We start from the raw sequence: 22,801 nt of genomic DNA on the forward strand, positions 1-22,801 counted from the left end.
CAGTTTTTTTAATATTCAAGTACACATAGAACTCAGAAATGCAACGTATTCTATCAACACACTTTCTATAACATTCTACAACACGTGGAGGTTAAAAGTTCATCAATTTTTTTAAACCTAACGATGTTTTTTTGCAACATTTTCTCGAACATTTAACGGCACGTGCAGGTTAAAAGTTCAAGATTTTTTTAAGTTCGAACAGTGCCTTCCAAATGCAAGTAGCAGGTCTGGTTGAGTTGAATAAATGTTATCCTATAATATGTACTCCACGTGCAAACTGAATTTTACTAACCAATCACAAAGATGCTTTTCCACAAAACGAATGTGCACCCTACTTTTAAAAAACAATGCTTTTCATCTCCCAATCAGGTACCGTTTTGTATGTGAAAAGAAACTAGTTCCCCATCTTTGAACATATCTCTTATTCTACGAAGGAACTGCATGAGCTACAGACATCTTTCCATACCTTCCACCATACCTTCAAAATGCTAATGTCGATCGTAGGACATAGCTATGTTTTGTGGTGCAAGAGGTTTGCAGAACAGAGACATATTGACTTAGACCTAGGTTTACAAAATGTGGCCATTAAATGATTTGGACAGAGAGGATTGAAGTGGCACCAATTGTTGCCGTTGGTTAAAACCTGTTAGCATCTCTAATACCCTGACCTCATGATTGTGCACTGTGGTGGAAACGACCTAGGCACATTGACTGGGGTAGGTTTGGAAATACTTATGAAGGACTGCTTTTGCCTCAAACTGTCTTTGTATATTCCAATATATGCCACAGATAGAAGTGGAAATGGTCCAAACAATTTTGTCCTCAGTTTGAAAAATCTCGGAAGAAAGTCAACAAAGCTGTGTGTGCATACCTCAGAGACCACAAAATGGGCTCCGTCTACAACAACAACATACGTTTTGATATGGCAGATATATACAGAAGTGATGGAGTTCACTTCACAGATCAGGGAAACCGAGTTTTCCTGAATAACTTGAAGCTGTGCATCCGCACTTATATGTAGCTCCAACTAATGAACACAAGGGCTCTTTTTAGAACCACCCTATAACTTACAACTTAAGACAGCAATTTTAGGGCCAGATAACGGAAACTCCTGGACCTTCGCCAAAATGTATTCTCCACACAGCTGTGGGGCAGCGGCCAGACCATATCACTTTGCAGCACAGACCTCTCACTTTGATCCCCGGCTCTACTCACCCATAAGGGTGAGTAGTTGGCACTTTACAAATACTGTATTGATTTACCTTCGCACTCCCTATACTACACCACCTAAGCACCACATACAAGTTGAACACGTGTGGCACAGCGCCCAGAGCATATGACTTCACAGCATAGCAAACACAGTTTAGTATCACTGTTTCATCCCCGAGTCCAGCAGCAGTTCAATTTAACAGCATGACACTCTAGGCAATACCTCACTTAATTTCCGTACCCAGCACTTTCAGACCGGTAGGGGTCAGTAGTTCAACAGATTTACCCCGAGTCTGTCACCATCTCATCTTACGCCCCCAGCACCATCAGACCCGTATGCGCGAGCAGTTAGCACTTCACAAATACCAAATTGATTTGATATGAGCAAATTTACCTTCGCACTCCCTCTATAACACCACCTAAGCACATTACACAAGCTCCAATGTTCGAAACAAAAGTTCATCCAAGTAGCTATAACTACATGCTGACACTACTTGGACAGATGTGGCACAGCGGCCAGAGCACATGACTTCACAGCATATAACACACAGTTTGGACTCACGCTTTCATCCCTGAGTTCGGCAACAGCTCAGCTTAGCAGCATGAGACTCTAGACCATGGGTACTCACAAACTTTCTCTCGGGGGCCAAATTTACAGTGTGGTTTGTGGCCGAGGGCCACACCAGTGGGGGCGGGGTCAGAGGGGGAGGGGGCGGGGCTAAAGCATAAAAAAATTGTGACCATGAGGTTGAACACAGGTCCCTGCAGCAGACGCCTTCGTCCACTGAGCCACCAGACCCAGCATACACACATCTCTTTCTCTCTCTCTCTCTCTCTCTCTCGCTCCCTCCCTCTCTCTCTCCCTCGCTCTCCCTCCCTCCATCTCCCTCCCTCTCTCTCCATCTGTCTGTCTCCCTCCCTCTCCTTCTCCCTCCCTCTCCGTCTCCCTCCCTCTCTGTCTCCCTCCCTCACTCTTACTCCCTCTCTCTCCCTCCCCCTCCCTCCTTCTCCCTCCCTCTGTCTCCCTCCCTCTGTCTCCGTCCCTCTGCCTCCCTCTCCCTACCTCTGTCTCCCTCCTTCTGTCTCCCTCCCTCTGTCTCCCTTCCTCTGTCTCCCTCCCTCTGTCTCCCTCCCTCTCTCGCCCTCCCTCTGTCTCCCTCCCTCTGTCTCCCTCCCTCCATCTCCCTCCCTCTCCGTCTCCCTCCCTCTCCGTCTCCCTCCCTCTCCGTCTCCCTCCCTCTGTCTCCCTCCCTCTGTCTCCCTCCCTCTGTCTCCCTCCCTCTGTCTCCCTCCCTCTGTCTCTCTCCCTCTCTCCCTCTGTCTCTCTCCCTGTCTCTCTCCCTCTGTCTCCCTTCCTCCTCTGTCACCCTCTTCCCTGTCTCCCTCTCTCTGTCCCCTGCTCTGTCTCCCTCCCTCCTCTGTCGCCCTCCCTCCTCTGTCGCCCTCCTCCCTTTGTCTGTCTCCCTTTGTCGCCCTCCTCCCTTTGTCGCCCTCTTGGTCTCCCTCTTTCCGTCCCCCTCTGTCTCCGTGCCCCTCTGTCTCCCTCCCTTCCTCTCCCTCCCTCTGTCTCTCTCTCTCCCTCCCTCTGTTACTCTTCCTCCCTTTGTTGCCCTCTCAGACTCCCCATCTGTCCGTCCCCCTCTGTCTCGGTCCCCCTCTGTCTCCCTCCCTTCCTCTCCCTCCCTCTGTCTCCCTCCCTCCCTCTGTCACCCTCCCTCCATCTCTCTCCTTCCCTCTGTCTCTCTCCTTCCCTCTGTCTCCCTTCCTCCCTCTGTCTCCCTCTGTTTCCCTCCCTATCCCTCCGTCCCTCTCCCTCTGTCTCCCTCCCGGTCTCCCTCCCTCCCTCTGTCTCCCTCCCTGTCTCCCTCTCTCTCTGCCTCCCTCTCTCTGTCTCCCTTCTTTTCCCTCCCTCTGTCTCCCTCCCTCCCTTTGTCACCTTCCCTCCTTCTGTCACCCTCCCTCTGTCACCCTCCCCCTGTCTTCCTCTCCCTCCCTCACCCTCCATGGCTGCCAAGGTTTCAGATTGATATGTGTGACATTTTCCTCGTTTCAGTGTAATTATGAGTTACATTTCCACAAATATGAGTGACACTTCCTCGCAAACATAATCAAGCACTGAAGATGAGGGAAACGTATAAATATCAGACATTACACCCATTTGAATGACGAGAAACGGCAAGAAGGTCTTAAAAGTACTGCATAGCACCAAAAATGGAAGAGCACCGTGGGACCCAACTGTAATAAAGAGGATGTGAGAGTCCGTACTCCCTGCAATTGAGCCTCATGTTCCATTATGCTCTGCCCACCCCACTCAAGGGCATGCTATATCTGAATGCATGTGGGATTTTTCTGTATTATTATTACACAGGAACAAGTGTTTTTTTTTTTTTTAAAGAAGACTCAAGCTTGGAGTTAATGTAAATTATCCCTGCTGCATGGATAATAACGAATGCAGCGCAGGAGTGTAATCCTCTGAAGCTAGGAAAAAGGATTCCCCGATATGGTCTATGCGTTTAGCCTGGCACCGTGACGCTCATCACCCTGTTCCCTAGAGGCAGACCCTTGTCTGCAGAAAGGACGAAAGGGAAGTAATATCTGCCATTGCAGGGGAGGCAATGAGTGCAATGTGAAGAACCCAGGAAGGAAGCACGAGATTTGTGAAGGCTCACCCTCTGTCATCTCACCCGTGTGTGTCAGCCCTCAGCCCGGGCACAGCCAGCTTCCTCAGCGCACACACACAGCCGCGCGCCAGTACTTCACAAGTCTGTAAAAGACCATTTATATTTTACTTAGGCTTTGTTGTACTTCAGCTCTTAGCCCCCCTGCAGCTCCCCTCTGACAATCACTGAAATCCCCCTCTCCGGCCCCCACAGAGCAGAGTCTCTTGAATCCGTGCTGCTGTGGCAGTATTTGCTAACCCAATTTAATTATTATGTTTTTTAAACACAGGTGTCTACTAGGTCCGCGGGCCGCCCAGGAAGGCTTGCTGGGCTGCTGGTGGCCCGCGGACCGTACTATTAGTACCCCTGCTCTAGACAGTACCTCAACTATTTTCCATACTCCAGTACTTTCAGACCAGTAAGGGTCAGTAGTTTGTCCTAGTAGTTATAAACACATTCTGACACTACTTCCACAAGTGTAGTGCAGCAGCCACGGCACATGACTTCACAGCATAAGACACACAATTTGCACTCACGCTTTAATCCCAGAGTCCCGCACGAGTTCACCTTAGCAGCATCAGACTCTAGGCAATGCCTCACTTAATTTCCGTAGCCCACCCCTTTCACACCAGTAGGGGTGAATACTGCGCTTCACACCCCCTCTATAGCATACCCTAAACACCCCACAGAGGTTACAGTGCTTCTACCCTCTCTTTCCCACTTTTTTCACCCTTTTTTCCCCTTACTCGCTTCAACGGAATTACAAAATGGCGGCCAACACTTCCTAGTTGCAACCGCTTGCACCACTCGCAGCCAATCGCTGACAAACTCATGCTCGTAATGCCTCAGCCAATCACATGGCAGAATTCCCAAATATCGATATCTGTAAATTTCGATATTTCTCTAAAAACTACTGAACGAATTTACACCAAATAAACAAAAGCGTGCTTTCTAGACCAAGACCCTTCTCCCTGCCAAATTTGGGATAATTCCGTTCACCCGTTCGAGCTGTAGCCTTGTCTAAAGTTTCCTATGGAAAATAACATGGAGAAAACTCGTTTTGAGACCCCCCTTTGAATATCATCAGGGTACGTAGATGTGGAGTTAAGAGTAGTAAATCTATACTTACCTATTTGCACTTGCCTTCCTGATATATTGGACCTCAATATTTTGTACACGATATTCTGTCCACAAGATATTTTTACAATAATCTGTCAGTGATACCATGTTTGTCTAGGCCTTCTGACACTATTCAGATTGTCCTTTGTTTTTGTCCATGTAAGGCTATATTCAATCATTTGTGTTGCTTGCCTACCAGTGTGCTAGGTATATCGTCCTTTTTATTTACACTGCAATTTACATAAAACAAAAACACTGATTAGTGCTTAGAATTGTTCTTGTTTTGCTTCTTTGCACAACTCTCTGTTTTAGTTACCACTAAACTTGCTGGTACCCATATTGCAAAGGTAGTAATGGCAGCCATTTTTACTCCATGCAATTAGAACATTACGAGGTGCTATTTTTGAGGGTGTCCTCTAGCTAGCCGGATTCCCATCATCCTGCCCTGTTTATTCCAAACCATAGCACAATGCCTGTTTGTGCCCTTCCAAGCCCAGCCTGAACCAGGGGTCAAGCACCATGTACGTTTTATTAACTACTCTACAGAAAACCTTAAGGCACTCCATTCGGTAAACGACTATATCAACTCTGATACATTAAATAGATTGAATGACAACGGAAAGAAAATGAATTCTCACTTATTCTCCCTCGTTTGTTTGCTATTCAAATGTTGCTCAAATATGAGTTTACTTTAAAAAAAAAATGAAACAACAAGAGGAGTTTGGCAAAACAGCAACTAGTTGATTTAATTAAACTTGGGATTGGGAGAGTCTAGACAGAGTGCATCTGCTCGAAGTCTCTCAGTGTACACCGTTTTGGCTGCTGTTATATACAATTCGTACAGGACAATAAAGCAATTTTCTGCATTTCAAAAAAGCATAAATCACACAAATGCGGGCATCTGATAAGAACGCAGGAAGAGCTAGTGTGGGTTAGTGTGTATGTGTCCAGATGTACGGCATCTGGAGCGGGTGATCACTATGTATGGTGTGCATGCAGTGTCCTGTATTGGTTGAGCGCTTCTGTCTACATGTGGTATCTAGCTTTGTGGTATTTTGGGGAACACGAGCACTTGGTTAAATGTGTTTTACTGGTGCCAATACCCTCAGACCTGTTTGTGGTGCAACTATCTATCTGTGGGATAGATCAGGGTTTTCCCTGGGCATGCGCTTGTCTTTAGGTTAATAGAGAACTCACCTGTGACCTGGTATGTGATTGGCATGGGTGTGGGTCGTAGAACTTGTCTAACCACGTAACTCTGACTCAGGATTGATGGGGAGGTCACCTTCGGTGAATCCTACATCCATGATACGAGTTCACTCGAATTCCTGAAAATGGTATGGCAGTCAATGGTATCATTTCTATCGACATATTTAGCATTGTGCATACCGTTGCCATAGCATACATTGACTTTGTTCTTACTTGTTTTGACACACTTAGGTTTGCTTAAGTCATAATGTGCATTAACAATGTTTTTACTTTGCAACAGTATCATCGTTATTGCCGGTGTTGGTGCCACTGTGCGGGTACAGGTTATGACATACATTGATATTACATTGTCGGGTAATGCCATGGTCCTGTGGGCACAGGTTATGGCATACATTAATATTGCCTCTATTGGTATTGCTGTTGTCGAGCCTGCAGCTTGGTATTCATTGACATCGTATTCACCCATTGCAACACAAATGTACATAGGTCTTTGGTGATTGATAGAGACATCCAACAAGAACTGCTGATAATATGCATGTGGCTTAGCTGAATACCTGATGTTTAGTAAGGCATAAAGCATAGAAAGTGATTTGCTCAACACAGAAAGCCCTAACATCCTATTACTATCTGTAACTTGGTTAACAGAGGAACCACTACTGACTTATTATCAGCTTTGCCTGATAGTTACTGTATTTATCAGGTGAACAGATAGAGGGTGTAACACATTTGATCCATAGTCTTCTGGCCATTCAGAACCACTCAGCCATACTGATTTACAAACTGCCAAGTATTTAAAATTGGGTTTTTGCTGGTTGACTAGGCTATGAGCCCAATTCAGGCAGCAACCACAATCCTAGTAAGGGTACATAGCACGCAAACCCTAAATTAACTTCACTATATGGTAGCAGTCAAGCTTTACTTGGAGGTAATGTGTAAAGTATTTGCAAAACACTTCAAACGGTAAGGCAGTGAAAGCACCACAGAAAAAGATTCTACACCAGGTTAGAAAAATAGAGATGGATTAAATACTAAATAAAACAAGAACAAAATGACAAAAATCCAATAAGTAGAACCTGAGGTATGAATATTTAATGAATAAATTCTAAAGTAATGCTTAGAAGCAGTAAGCCCTTACTTGGGATATCTGGTCATTCTGGACCAAGACAAAGTCAAAACGTTCAGGCTGACTGCAGTGAAGCACTGGCCAGATACAGTGAACCAGTGAGGCCCACTGATCAAAAGTACCTTGATTATGGCTGCGTCAATGTCGAAGTTGTGGAGTGCCGCTGAAGTGATACATCGGTGTCAATCCACGCAAGGGTGGTGAATGTGATCCGCTGGTCCTGATCCGCACAACAGCAGTGATGTCTCAGCTCCGATGGGCAAAGTGCTGCAATGCAGATATTCATCGTGATCATCGGTGATGCTGTCAACGGAGATCAGACGCCCTTGCACAGGGAAGAAGTGGTTCAGAAGACGATGCATCGGGCCAATCCACGCAGCAAAGGCGATGCACCGGTTCTGATCACATAACAGAAGCAATGCACCAGTTCTGATCCACGCAACAGGGGCAACAGGAAGGAAGCTTCAGTTCTGATCCACGCAATGGCAGTGGTGCGGCGGTTTGACAGAGGATTTGTGGTTTTTGCTGTAGCAAGCACCTTAGGCCCACATCCAAGGCTCCAGGACTGGAGTGGCACCACTTGGCAGTGCTGACTCATAAATGGCAGAGTCCAGGTGTAGAAGATGGCAGGTTGGAAGTCATTTACGCCCCTAAGGCTTCAGATCAGGAAGCCAGCCAGTTAGCCCTTGGACCCACTCTGGTCCAGTCCTTCTCACCCAGGCAGGGGAACTGCACGCAGCAGGGCAGCATAGCAAGGCAGGAGTCCAACAAAGCAGCAGACCAGCAGAGTGGCAGTCCTTCAGCAGCACAGCAGTATTTCTTCCTGGCCGAGTCTTCACAGATCCATAAGAGTACTGAAGTGGTGGTGTCAGAGGTCCAGTACTTATACCCAGTTGTGACTTTGCAGTGGGGGGAGAATTCATAGACAGGTCTTTGAAGTACATAGAGGTCCTTCTTTCCTGCCCTGGCCCCAGACTCAATACAGGGTTATGCATCCCTTTGTGTAGGGACAGGCATAGCCTATTCAGGTGTAAGTGAGGCTGGGCCAGTTCCTCTCTCCGATCTGCCAGGATGGCCCATCAAGTGACACCTAAGCTTCCATTGTGTGTGGCTGTCTAGGGGGAATACACAAAGCCCAGCTGTCACCTACCTCAGACACATGATCTGAGATATCCAGCAGGCACCAAATGGCTAAAGTAAAAAAATGCCAACTTTCTAAAAGTAGCATTTTCAGAATTGCTATTTAAAATCGGACTTTACCATACATTTTGATTTGAAATTTTGATTCTAGAGACACCAACCTCGAAAAGACTTTCTGTTCACAATTGGGAATCACACCTATAAAATGTAATAAGGTAATCCCAATGTTATCCCATAGAAAATAGGCCTTGCAGTAGTGAAACAATATTTTTGGATTTCTTTACTACCAGGACATGCAGAACTTAAAAGTACAAGTCCTGTCTTTTAAATACATTGCACCCTGCCCTCTGGGTTTTCGAGGACCTACCTTTAGTGGTGACTTACATGTAGAAAAAAAGGGAAGGTTTAGGCTGCCAAGAGGTTGACCTTGTCAAGCAGAAATAGCAGTGGAAACTGCACATCTAGGCTCTGCAATGGCTACTGGTTAGAGGGCTACTTAAGAGTTGGCACAAGCAGTGCAGCAAGACATCTAATTGTATTTAATTGACAGGCCTGGGTATATGCAGTGCACTTTACGAAGTAATAAAAGTACATTACATATGCCAATTGGGTATGAGCTGATGTAACCATGTGTTTAGGAAGAGAGCACATGCACTTTAGCACTGGTTAGCAGTGGTAATGTGCTTAGAGTCCTACACCCAACAAAAAATAATTTAGAAAAATAGAAGGAAGAATGCAAAATGTTTAGGTATGACACTGCAGAAAGAGTCATTTTCCAACACTAAGAAATACCCTCAGTACTCTTTCAAGTGACAACCACTGGTTGCCGCCGGAGCAGAGAATTAGATTTAAAATGTGCTGACTCATGTTCAAAGCACTCTAAGGTAACCCTGGGCTAAGACTATGCTACGCTCGTGGAGCGTGCGTAGTTTGCGCTACTATGCGCTATGCAAATTGCACGTAGCACAGTGCAAAAACGCATAGCATAGCAGGCATGTTTTCCTTGCTCATGGTCCTCAACGTCAAGTTGGCAACCGCGAGCGAGCAAAATCAACATCCCGGCGAGACTTTTTCCTCGTTCGTGATCAGCAACATCAAGTTGCCGATCGCGAGCGTGGAAAATAAACCTCCCGGTGAGATTCTCAACGCTGGGAGGTCAGGTTTCTCATTTCGGGTGGTCGCGTGTGCTCGCGACCGCTCGCGATGAGAAACCACCAGTCAGCATTGAGAAAGCTGCCACTCAGAGTACAAATCTACTTGAGCGGCAGAAAACGACCGCTTGCATTGTGCAAGATGCTGTTTGCAATGATTGCACAGTGCGGACATGCATTCGGCACTGTGCAATTAGTGAGAATAGCATTTTCCCTACTGCACTACCCAGTTCGCTCAGCTACTCGTAGCTTGCATAGTGCGAAGTGCTCTTCGCGTAGCTACGCGTAGCGCTACTACACAAACTACGCCCAGGGTTACTCTAAGGTAAGGATCCCCAGTTTCAATTATAGAACATTAATAAGTATAAACCTGTCTGGGAGCTTCACTCTTCAACATCTAATGTTCTTATGATCCTCAGATTCAAAATGAAAGGTACTACCATAGCTTCTCATTTCAAGCCTCCTCCATATTGAATTCTCCACCACCTTTTTAACATTCACAAACTAACCTTTCTTCTTTTAGTAAATATTTAAAGACCTTGCTTTTGAAACTTGTCTATTTGTACCTCAAACTGTACCATTTGTATCTTGTCTGATATGCCCTTCACAGTGCCAAGAAACCATTGGTGATTACACGCTTTAGAAGTTGAATTAACATTGCAACATAAAATAACAAAATAGGAAATTGGTGTGGTTTGCATGGTGATTTTTAATAATAATAATAATAATGCATTGCAGTGGTATGCGGTTTAAAGCTTGTGTAGAAAATGCATGTGTGCTAGTGTCCTGCGTTATAGCAACCTTTAACGAGATGGTGTGGCCTAACGGCTAGGGCGGTCGACCTCGAAACTGGGGTACCAGGTGCGAGTCTTGGCAGGGTCACTCAACATCCTGTGATTCTCGGCAAATCACTTAATCTAACCGGGGCTAACAAAAAAATACAAACAAAAAAAAAATTTATGTGTCCATCTGTAATGCAACTGGTGCTCATGTAGAGCGCTCTGATACCTTCGGGTCGAGTTCGCGCTATATACAACTCCATCCCCCCAAATAAAAACCTATATCCCCTCTAGCATGTAAACACGAACGCTTCTTGTTTACTCCCAATACTACATTGGTTGTACAATCTTCATCTTTGAATTTACAGATCAATGTATGCAATGGAATTCTTCCTAATCTCAGATGTACCTTGCAAATGTAACGCATTATCATTCAAGCACCTAACAAATTGTTTTCTAAAGGCTTCTGTACTACAACAGATTATAATATGAGCCAACCTATTGTCTTTGGCAATGCTTGTTGGAAAATGGTATTTATGTAAAACAAAGTGTACAGCATGGTCTACTGCAGGAAGGGGGTTGGAGGAATTTGCCGGGTGCATGGATGTCTAGCACAGCATGAGGTCCTATCTCTTCAGGCAGCACTGTACACCTGATATTGAGGTCATGGAATATGCAAGGATTCTTGATAGTATGGAATGCACATCGTTCTGATCAACGATTAAGCCATGATTGGAGTGAATCATCCACCAAGTGTCTATGACTCGCCAGAGGACTGCAGCCTATAGCTACCGTGGATGTAATGCTAGTTGAACCTCAACTAATTTGGGCATATACATCCTTGGGGGCCAAGATTGCATATCCTACTTGCAGTCTGGGTCCTTCAATCAGACACTACAGAAAGCAGAAATGTTCATGTAAATGGTAGCAAAGACATAAAGGAATGTGTAAGTTCTGTTCTTTCTGGTGTAGTTGATAGTCTGTAAACATGTCCTTTTTCTATAACATTCTACAACACGTGGAGGTTAAAAGTTCATCAATTTTTTTAAACCTAACGATGTTTTTTTGCAACATTTTCTCGAACATTTAACGGCACGTGCAGGTTAAAAGTTCAAGATTTTTTTAAGTTCGAACAGTGCCTTCCAAATGCAAGTAGCAGGTCTGGTTGAGTTGAATAAATGTTATCCTATAATATGTACTCCACGTGCAAACTGATTTTTACTAACCAATCACAAAGATGCTTTTCCACAAAACGAATGTGCACCCTACTTTTAAAAAACAATGCTTTTCATCTCCCAATCAGGTACCGTTTTGTATGTGAAAAGAAACTAGTTCCCCATCTTTGAACATATCTCTTATTCTACGAAGGAACTGCATGAGCTACAGATATCTTTCCATACCTTCCACCATACCTTCAAAATGCTAATGTCGATCGTAGGACATAGCTATGTTTTTTGGTGCAAGAGGTTTGCAGAACAGAGACATATTGACTTAGACCTAGGTTTACAAAATGTGGACATTAAATGATTTGGACAGAGAGGATTGAAGTGGCACCAATTGTTGCCGTTGGTTAAAACCTGTTAGCATCTCTAATACCCTGACCTCATGATTGTGCACTGTGGTGGAAACGACCTAGGCACATTGACTGGGGTAGGTTTGGAAATACTTATGAAGGACTGCTTTTGCCTCAAACTGTCTTTGTATATTCCAATATATGCCACAGATAGAAGTGGAAATGGTCCAAACAATTTTGTCCTCAGTTTGAAAAATCTCGGAAGAAAGTCAACAAAGCTGTGTGTGCATACCTCAGAGACCACAAAATGGGCTCCGTCTACAACAACAACATACGTTTTGATATGGCAGATATATACAGAAGTGATGGAGTTCACTTCACAGATCAGGGAAACCGAGTTTTCCTGAATAACTTGAAGCTGTGCATCCGCACTTATATGTAGCTCCAACTAATGAACACAAGGGCTCTTTTTAGAACCACCCTATAACTTACAACTTAAGACAGCAATTTTAGGGCCAGATAACGGAAACTCCTGGACCTTCGCCAAAATGTATTCTCCACACAGCTGTGGGGCAGCGGCCAGACCATATCACTTTGCAGCACAGACCTCTCACTTTGATCCCCGGCTCTACTCACCCGTAAGGGTGAGTAGTTGGCACTTTACAAATACTGTATTGATTTACCTTCGCACTCCCTATACTACACCACCTAAGCACCACATACAAGTTGAACACGTGTGGCACAGCGCCCAGAGCATATGACTTCACAGCATAGCAAACACAGTTTAGTATCACTGTTTCATCCCCGAGTCCAGCAGCAGTTCAATTTAACAGCATGACACTCTAGGCAATACCTCACTTAATTTCCGTACCCAGCACTTTCAGACCGGTAGGGGTCAGTAGTTCAACAGATTTACCCCGAGTCTGTCACCATCTCATCTTACGCCCCCAGCACCATCAGACCCGTATGCGCGAGCAGTTAGCACTTCACAAATACCAAATTGATTTGATATGAGCAAATTTACCTTCGCACTCCCTCTATAACACCACCTAAGCACATTACACAAGCTCCAATGTTCGAAACAAAAGTTCATCCAAGTAGCTATAACTACATGCTGACACTACTTGGACAGATGTGGCACAGCGGCCAGAGCACATGACTTCACAGCATATAACACACAGTTTGGACTCACGCTTTCATCCCTGAGTCCGGCAGCAGCTCAGCTTAGCAGCATGAGACTCTAGACCATGGGTACTCACAAACTTTCTCTCGGGGGCCAAATTTACAGTGTGGTTTGTGGCCGAGGGCCACACCAGTGGGGGCGGGGTCAGAGGGGGAGGGGGCGGGGCTATAGCATAAAAAAATTGTGACCATGAGGTTGAACACAGGTCCCTGCAGCAGACGCCTTCGTCCACTGAGCCACCAGACCCAGCATACACACATCTCTTTCTCTCTCTCTCTCTCTCTCTCTCTCTCGCTCCCTCCCTCTCTCTCTCCCTCGCTCTCCCTCCCTCCATCTCCCTCCCTCTCTCTCCATCTGTCTGTCTCCCTCCCTCTCCATCTCCCTCCCTCTCCGTCTCCCTCCCTCTCTGTCTCCCACCCTCACTCTTACTCCCTCTCTCTCCCTCCCCCTCCCTCCTTCTCCCTCCCTCTGTCTCCCTCCCTCTGTCTCCGTCCCTCTGCCTCCCTCTCCCTACCTCTGTCTCCCTCCTTCTGTCTCCCTCCCTCTGTCTCCCTCCCTCTGTCTCCCTCCCTCTGTCTCCCTCCCTCTCTCGCCCTCCCTCTCTCGCCCTCCCTCTGTCTCCCTCCCTCCGTCTCCCTCCCTCTCCGTCTCCCTCCCTCTCCGTCTCCCTCCCTCTGTCTCCCTCCCTCTGTCTCCCTCCCTCTGTCTCCCTCCCTCTGTCTCTCTCCCTCTCTCCCTCTGTCTCTCTCCCTGTCTCTCTCCCTCTGTCTCCCTTCCTCCTCTGTCACCCTCTTCCCTGTCTCCCTCTCTCTGTCCCCTGCTCTGTCTCCCTCCCTCCTCTGTCGCCCTCCCTCCTCTGTCGCCCTCCTCCCTTTGTCTGTCTCCCTTTGTCGCCCTCCTCCCTTTGTCGCCCTCTTGGTCTCCCTCTTTCCGTCCCCCTCTGTCTCCGTGCCCCTCTGTCTCCCTCCCTTCCTCTCCCTCCCTCGGTCTCTCTCTCTCCCTCCCTCTGTCACCCTTCCTCCCTTTGTTGCCCTCTCAGACTCCCCATCTGTCCGTCCCCCTCTGTCTCCGTCCCCCTCTGTCTCCCTCCCTTCCTCTCCCTCCCTCTGTCTCCCTCCCTCCCTCTGTCACCCTCCCTCCATCTCTCTCCCTCCCTCTGTCTCTCTCCTGCCCTCTGTCTCCCTTCCTCCCTCTGTCTCCCTCTGTTTCCCTCCCTATCCCTCCGTCCCTCTCCCTCTGTCTCCCTCCCGGTCTCCCTCCCTCCCTCTGTCTCCCTCCCTGTCTCCCTCTCTCTCTGCCTCCCTCTCTCTGTCTCCCTTCTTTTCCCTCCCTCTGTCTCCCTCCCTCCCTCTGTCACCTTCCCTCCTTCTGTCACCCTCCCTCTGTCACCCTCCCCCTGTCTTCCTCTCCCTCCCTCACCCTCCATGGCTGCCAAGGTTTCAGATTGATATGTGTGACATTTTCCTCGTTTCAGTGTAATTATGAGTTACATTTCCACAAATATGAGTGACACTTCCTCGTAAACATAATCAAGCACTGAAGATGAGGGAAACGTATAAATATCAGACATTACACCCATTTGAATGACGAGACACGGCAAGAAGGTCTTAAAAGTACTGCATAGCACCAAAAATGGAAGAGCACCGTGGGACCCAACTGTAATAAAGAGGATGTGAGAGTCCGTACTCCCTGCAATTGAGCCTCATGTTCCATTATGCTCTGCCCACCCCACTCAAGGGCATGCTATATCTGAATGCATGTGGGATTTTTCTGTATTATTAATACACAGGAACAAGTGTTTTTTTTTTTTAAAGAAGACTCAAGCTTGGAGTTAATGTAAATTATCCCTGCTGCATGGATAATGACGAATGCAGCGCAGGAGTGTAATCCTCTGAAGCTAGGAAAAAGGATTCCCCGATATGGTCTATGCGTTTAGCCTGGCACCGTGACGCTCGTCACCCTGTTCCCTAGAGGCAGACCCTTGTCTGCAGAAAGGACGAAAGGGAAGTAATATCTGCCATTGCAGGGGAGGCAATGAGTGCAATGCGAAGAACCCAGGAAGGAAGCACGGGATTTGTGAAGGCTCACCCTCTGTCATCTCACCCGTGTGTGTCAGCCCTCAGCCCGGGCACAGCCAGCTTCCTCAGCGCACACACACAGCCGCGCCCCAGTACTTCACAAGTCTGTAAAAGACCATTTATATTTTACTTAGGCTTTGTTGTACTTCAGCTCTTAGCCCCCCTGCAGCTCCCCTCTGACAATCACTGAAATCCACCTCTCCGGCCCCCACAGAGCAGAGTCTCTTGAATCCGTGCTGCTGTGGCAGTATTTGCTAACCCAATTTAATTATTATGTTTTTTAAACACGGGTGTCTACTAGGTCCGCGGGCCGCCCAGGAAGGCTTGCTGGGCTGCTGGTGGCCCGTGGACTGTACTATTAGTACCCCTGCTCTAGACAGTACCTCAACTATTTTCCATACTCCAGTACTTTCAGACCAGTAAGGGTCAGTAGTTTGTCCTAGTAGTTATAAACACATTCTGACACTACTTCCACAAGTGTAGTGCAGCAGCCACGGCACATGACTTCACAGCATAAGACACACAATTTGCACTCACGCTTTAATCCCAGAGTCCCGCACGAGTTCACCTTAGCAGCATCAGACTCTAGGCAATGCCTCACTTAATTTCCGTAGCCCACCCCTTTCACACCAGTAGGGGTGAATACTGCGCTTCACACCCCCTCTATAGCATACCCTAAACACCCCACAGAGGTTACAGTGCTTCTACCCTCTCTTTCCCACTTTTTTCACCCTTTTTTCCCCTTACTCGCTTCAACGGAATTACAAAATGGCGGCCAACACTTCCTAGTTGCAACCGCTTGCACCACTCGCAGCCAATCGCTGACAAACTCATGCTCGTAATGCCTCAGCCAATCACATGGCAGAATTCCCAAATATCGATATCTGTAAATTTCGATATTTCTCTAAAAACTACTGAACGAATTTACACCAAATAAACAAAAGCGTGCTTTCTAGACCAAGACCCTTCTCCCTGCCAAATTTGGGATAATTCCGTTCACCCGTTCGAGCTGTAGCCTTGTCTAAAGTTTCCTATGGAAAATAACATGGAGAAAACTCATTTTGAGACCCCCCTTTGAATATCATCAGGGTACGTAGATGTGGAGTTAAGAGTAGTAAATCTATACTTACCTATTTGCACTTGCCTTCCTGATATATTGGACCTCAATATTTTTTACACGATATTCTGTCCACAAGATATTTTTACAATAATCTGTCAGTGATACCATGTTTGTCTAGGCCTTCTGACACTATTCAGATTGTCCTTTGTTTTTGTCCATGTAAGGCTATATTCAATCATTTGTGTTGCTTGCCTACCAGTGTGCTAGGTATATCGTCCTTTTTATTTACACTGCAATTTACATAAAACAAAAACACTGATTAGTGCTTAGAATTGTTCTTGTTTTGCCTCTTTGCACAACTCTCTGTTTTAGTTACCACTAAACTTGCTGGTACCCATATTGCAAAGGTAGTAATGGCAGCCATTTTTACTCCATGCAATTAGAACATTATGAGGTGCTATTTTTGAGGGTGTCCTCTAGCTAGCCGGATTCCCATCATCCTGCCCTGTTTATTCCAAACCATAGCACAATGCCTGTTTGTGCCCTTCCAAGCCCAGCCTGAACCAGGGGTCAAGCACCATGTACGTTTTATTAACTACTCTACAGAAAACCTTAAGGCACTCCATTCGGTAAACGACTATATCAACTCTGATACATTAAATAGATTGAATGACAACGGAAAGAAAATGAATTCTCACTTATTCTCCCTCGTTTGTTTGCTATTCAAATGTTGCTCAAATATGAGTTTACTTTAAAAAAAAAATGAAACAACAAGAGGAGTTTGGCAAAACAGCAACTAGTTGATTTAATTAAACTTGGGATTGGGAGAGTCTAGACAGAGTGCATCTGCTCGAAGTCTCTCAGTGTACACCGTTTTGGCTGCTGTTATATACAATTCGTACAGGACAATAAAGCAATTTTCTGCATTCCAAAAAAGCATAAATCACACAAATGCGGGCATCTGATAAGAACGCAGGAAGAGCTAGTGTGGGTTAGTGTGTGTGTGTCCAGATGTACGGCATCTGGAGCGGGTGATCACTATGTATGGTGTGCATGCAGTGTCCTGTATTGGTTGAGCGCTTCTGTCTACATGTGGTATCTAGCTTTGTGGTATTTTGGGGAACACAAGCACTTGGTTAAACGTGTTTTACTGGTGCCAATACCCTCAGACCTGTTTGTGGTGCAACTATCTATCTGTGGGATAGATCAGGGTTTTCCCTGGCCATGCGCTTGTCTTTAGGTTAATAGAGAACTCACCTGTGACCTGGTATTTGATTGGCATGGGTGTGGGTCGTAGAACTTGTCTAACCACGTAACTCTGACTCAGGATTGATGGGGAGGTCACCTTCGGTGAATCCTACATCCATGATACGAGTTCACTCGAATTCCTGAAAATGGTACGGCAGTCAATGGTATCATTTCTATCAACATATTTAGCATTGTGCATACCGTTGCCATAGCATACATTGACTTTGTTCTTACTTGTTTTGACACACTTAGGTTTGCTTAAGTCATAATGTGCATTAACAATGTTTTTACTTTGCAACAGTATCATCGTTATTGCCGGTGTTGGTGCCACTGTGCGGGTACAGGTTATGACATACATTGATATTACATTGTCGGGTAATGCCATGGTCCTGTGGGCACAGGTTATGACATACATTGATATTGCCTCTATTGGTATTGCTGTTGTCGAGCCTGCAGCTTGGTATTCATTGACATTGTATTCACCCATTGCAACACAAATGTACATAGGACTTTGGTGATTGATAGAGACATCCAACAAGAACTACTGATAATATGCATGTGGCTTAGCTGAATACCTGATGTTTAGTAAGGCATAAAGCATAGAAAGTGATTTGCTCAACACAGAAAGCCCTAACATCCTATTACTATTTGTAACTTGGTTAACAGAGGAACCACTACTGACTTATTATCAGCTTTGCCTGATAGTTACTGTATTTATCAGGTGAACAGATAGAGGGTGTAACACATTTGATCCATAGTCTTCTGGCCATTCAGAACCACGCAGCCATACTGATTTACAAACTGCCAAGTATTTAAAATTGGGTTTTTGCTGGTTGACTAGGCTATGAGCCCAATTCAGGCAGCAACCACAATCCTAGTAAGGGTACATAGCAGGCAAACCCTAAATTAACTTCACTATATGGTAGCAGTCAAGCTTTACTTGGAGGTGTAAAGTATTTGCAAAACATTTCAAACGGTAAGGCAGTGAAAGCACCACAGAAAAAGATTCTACACCAGGTTAGAAAAATAGAGATGGATTAAATACTAAATAAAACAAGAACAAAATGACAAAAATCCAATAAGTAGAACCTGAGGTATGAATATTTAAAGAATAAATTCTAAAGTAATGCTTAGAAGCAGTAAGCCCTTACTTGGGATATCTGGTCATTCTGGACCAAGACAAAGTCAAAACGTTCAGGCTGACTGCAGTGGAGCACTGGCCAGATACAGTGAACCAGTGAGGCCCACTGATCAAAAGTACCTTGATTATGGCTGCGTCAATGTCGAAGTTGTGGAGTGCCGCTGAAGTGATACATCGGTGTCTATCCACGCAAGGGTGGTGAATGTGATCCGCTGGTCCTGATCCGCACAGCAGCAGTGATGTCTCAGCTCCGATGGGCAAAGTGCTGCAATGCAGATATTCATCGTGATAATCGGTGATGCTGTCAACGGAGATCAGACGCCCTTGCACAGGGAAGAAGTGGTTCAGAAGACAATGCATCGGGCCAATCCACGCAGCAAAGGCGATGCACCGGTTCTGATCACATAACAGAAGCAATGGACCAGTTCTGATCCACGCAACAGGGGCAACAGGAAGGAAGCTTCAGTTCTGATCCACGCAATGGCAGTGGTGCGGCGGTTTGACAGAGGATTTGTGGTTTTTGCTGTAGCAAGCACCTTAGGCCCACATCCAAGGCTCCAGGACTGGAGTGGCACCACTTGGCAGTGCTGACTCATAAATGGCAGAGTCCAGGTGTAGAAGATGGCAGGTTGGAAGTCATTTACGCCCCTAAGGCTTCAGATCAGGAAGCCAGCCAGTTAGCCCTTGGACCCACTCTGGTCCAGTCCTTCTCACCCAGGCAGGGGAACTGTACGCAGCAGGGCAGCATAGCAAGGCAGGAGTCCAACAAAGCAGCAGACCAGCAGAGTGGCAGTCCTTCAGCAGCACAGCAGTATTTCTTCCTGGCCGAGTCTTCACAGATCCATAAGAGTACTGAAGTGGTGGTGTCAGAGGTCCAGTACTTATACCCAGTTGTGACTTTGCAGTGGGGGGAGAATTCATAGACAGGTCTTTGAAGTACATAGAGGTCCTTCTTTCCTGCCCTGGCCCCAAACTCAATACAGGATTATGCATCCCTTTGTGTAGGGACAGGCATAGCCTATTCAGGTGTAAGTGAGGCTGGGCCAGTTCCTCGCTCCGATCTGCCAGGATGGCCCATCAAGTGACACCTAAGCTTCCATTGTGTGTGGCTGTCTAGGGGGAATACACAAAGCCCAGCTGTCACCTACCTCAGACACATGATCTGAGATATCCAGCAGGCACCAAATGGCTAAAGTAAAAAAATGCCAACTTTCTAAAAGTAGCATTTTCAGAATTGTTATTTAAAATCGGACTTTACCATACATTTTGATTTGAAATTTTGATTCTAGAGACACCAACCTCGAAAAGACTTTCTGTTCACAATTGGGAATCACACCTATAAAATGTAATAAGGTAATCCCAATGTTATCCCATAGAAAATAGGCCTTGCAGTAGTGAAACATTATTTTTGGATTTCTTTACTACCAGGACATGCACAACTTAAAAGTACAAGTCCTGTCTTTTAAATACATTGCACCCTGCCCTCTGGGTTTTCGAGGACCTACCTTTAGTGGTGACTTACATGTAGAAAAAAAGGGAAGGTTTAGGCTGCCAAGAGGTTGACCTTGTCAAGCAGAAATAGCAGTGGAAACTGCACATCTAGGCTCTGCAATGGCTACTGGTTAGAGGGCTACTTAAGAGTTGGCACAAGCAGTGCAGCAAGACATCTAATTGTATTTAATTGACAGGCCTGGGTATATGCAGTGCACTTTACGAAGTAATAAAAGTACATTACATATGCCAATTGGGTATGAGCTGATGTAACCATGTGTTTAGGAAGAGAGCACATGCACTTTAGCACTGGTTAGCAGTGGTAATGTGCTTAGAGTCCTAAACCCAACAAAAAATAATTTAGAAAAATAGAAGGAAGAATGCAAAATGTTTAGGTATGACACTGCAGAAAGAGTCATTTTCCAACACTAAGAAATACCCTCAGTACTCTTTCAAGTAACAACCACTGGTTGCCGCCGGAGCAGAGAATTAGATTTAAAATGTGCTGACTCATGTTCAAAGCACTCTAAGGTAACCCTGGGCGTAAGACTATGCTACGCTCGTGGAGCGTGCGTAGTTTGCGCTACTATGCGCTATGCAAATTGCACATAGCACAGTGCAAAAACGCATAGCATAGCAGGCATGTTTTCCTTGCTCATGGTCCTCAACGTCAAGTTGGCAACCGCGAGCGAGCAAAATCAACATCCCGGCGAGACTTTTTCCTCGTTCGTGATCAGCAACATCAAGTTGCCGATCGCGAGCGTGGAAAATAAACCTCCCGGTGAGATTCTCAACGCTGGGAGGTCAGGTTTCTCATTTCGGGAGGTCGCGTGTGCTCGCGACCGCTCGCGATGAGAAACCACCAGTCAGCATTGAGAAAGCTGCCACTCAGAGTACAAATCTACTTGAGCGGCAGAAAACGACTGCTTGCATTGTGCAAGATGCTGTTTGCAATGATTGCACAGTGCGACATGCATTCGTGACTGTGCAATTAGTGAGAATAGCATTTTCCCTACTGCACTACCCAGTTCGCTCAGCTACTCGTAGCTTGCATAGTGCGAAGTGCTCTTCGCGTAGCTACGCGTAGCGCTACTACACAAACTACGCCCAGGGTTACTCTAAGGTAAGGATCCCCAGTTTCAATTATAGAACATTAATAAGTATAAACCTGTCTGGGAGCTTCACTCTTCAACATCTAATGTTCTTATGATCCTCAGATTCAAAATGAAAGGTACTACCATAGCGTCTCATTTCAAGCCTCCTCCATATTGAATTCTCCACCACCTTTTTAACATTCACAAACTAACCTTTCTTCTTTTAGTAAATATTTAAAGACCTTGCTTTTGAAACTTATCTATTTGTACCTCAAACTGTACCATTTGTATCTTGTCTGATATGCCCTTCACAGTGCCAAGAAACCATTGGTGATTACACGCTTTAGAAGTTGAATTAACATTGCAACATAAAATAACAAAATAGGAAATTGGTGTGGTTTGCATGGTGATTTTTAATAATAATAATAATAATGCATTGCAGTGGTATGCGGTTTAAAGCTTGTGTAGAAAATGCATGTGTGCTAGTGTCCTGCGTTATAGCAACCTTTAACGAGATGGTGTGGCCTAACGGCTAGGGCGGTCGACCTCGAAACTGGGGTACCAGGTGCGAGTCTTGGCAGGGTCACTCAACATCCTGTGATTCTCGGCAAATCACTTAATCTAACCGGGGCTAACAAAAAAATACAAACAAAAAAAAAATGTATGTGTCCATCTGTAACGCAACTGGTGCTCATGTAGAGCACTCTGATACCTTCGGGTCGAGTTCGCGCTATATACAACTCCATCCCCCAAATAAAAACCTATATCCCCTCTAGCATGTAAACACGAACGCTTCTTGTTTACTCCCAATACTACATTGGTTGTACAATCTTCATCTTTGAATTTACAGATCAATGTATGCAATGGAATTCTTCCTAATCTCAGATGTACATTGCAAATGTAACGCATTATCATTCAAGCACCTAACAAATTGTTTTCTAAAGGCTTCTGTACTACAACAGATTATAATATGAGCCAACCTATTGTCTTTGGCAATGCTTGTTGGAAAATGGTATTTATGTAAAACAAAGTGTACAGCATGGTCTACTGCAGGAAGGGGGTTGGAGGAATTTGCCGGGTGCATGGATGTCTAGCACAGCATGAGGTCCTATCTCTACAGGCAGCACTGTACACCTGATATTGAGGTCATGGAATATGCAAGGATTCTTGATAGTATGGAATGCACATCGTTCTGATCAACGATTAAGCCATGATTGGAGTGAATCATCCACCAAGTGTCTATGACTCGCCAGAGGACTGCAGCTTATAGCTACCGTGGATGTAATGCTAGTTGAACCTCAACTAATTTGGGCATATACATCCTTGGGGGCCAAGATTGCATATCCTATCTGCAGTCTGGGTCCTTCAATCAGACACTACAGAAAGCAGAAATGTTCATGTAAATGGTAGCAAAGACATAAAGGAATGTGTAAGTTCTGTTCTTTCTGGTGTAGTTGATAGTCTGTAAACATGTCCTTTTTCTATGGCAGAGTTTCAGGTGACATTAACATTTTACACAATTTGTTCTTGATGATTTTTAAAGTTGCACTGGCACTTCAATAAAGAAATAGTTTCGGCTCATTGTAGATGATATTGGTGTTGT

Source organism: Lissotriton helveticus, chromosome 6, assembly GCF_964261635.1.
Source record: "Lissotriton helveticus chromosome 6, aLisHel1.1, whole genome shotgun sequence".
Lineage (NCBI taxonomy): Eukaryota > Metazoa > Chordata > Amphibia > Caudata > Salamandridae > Lissotriton > Lissotriton helveticus.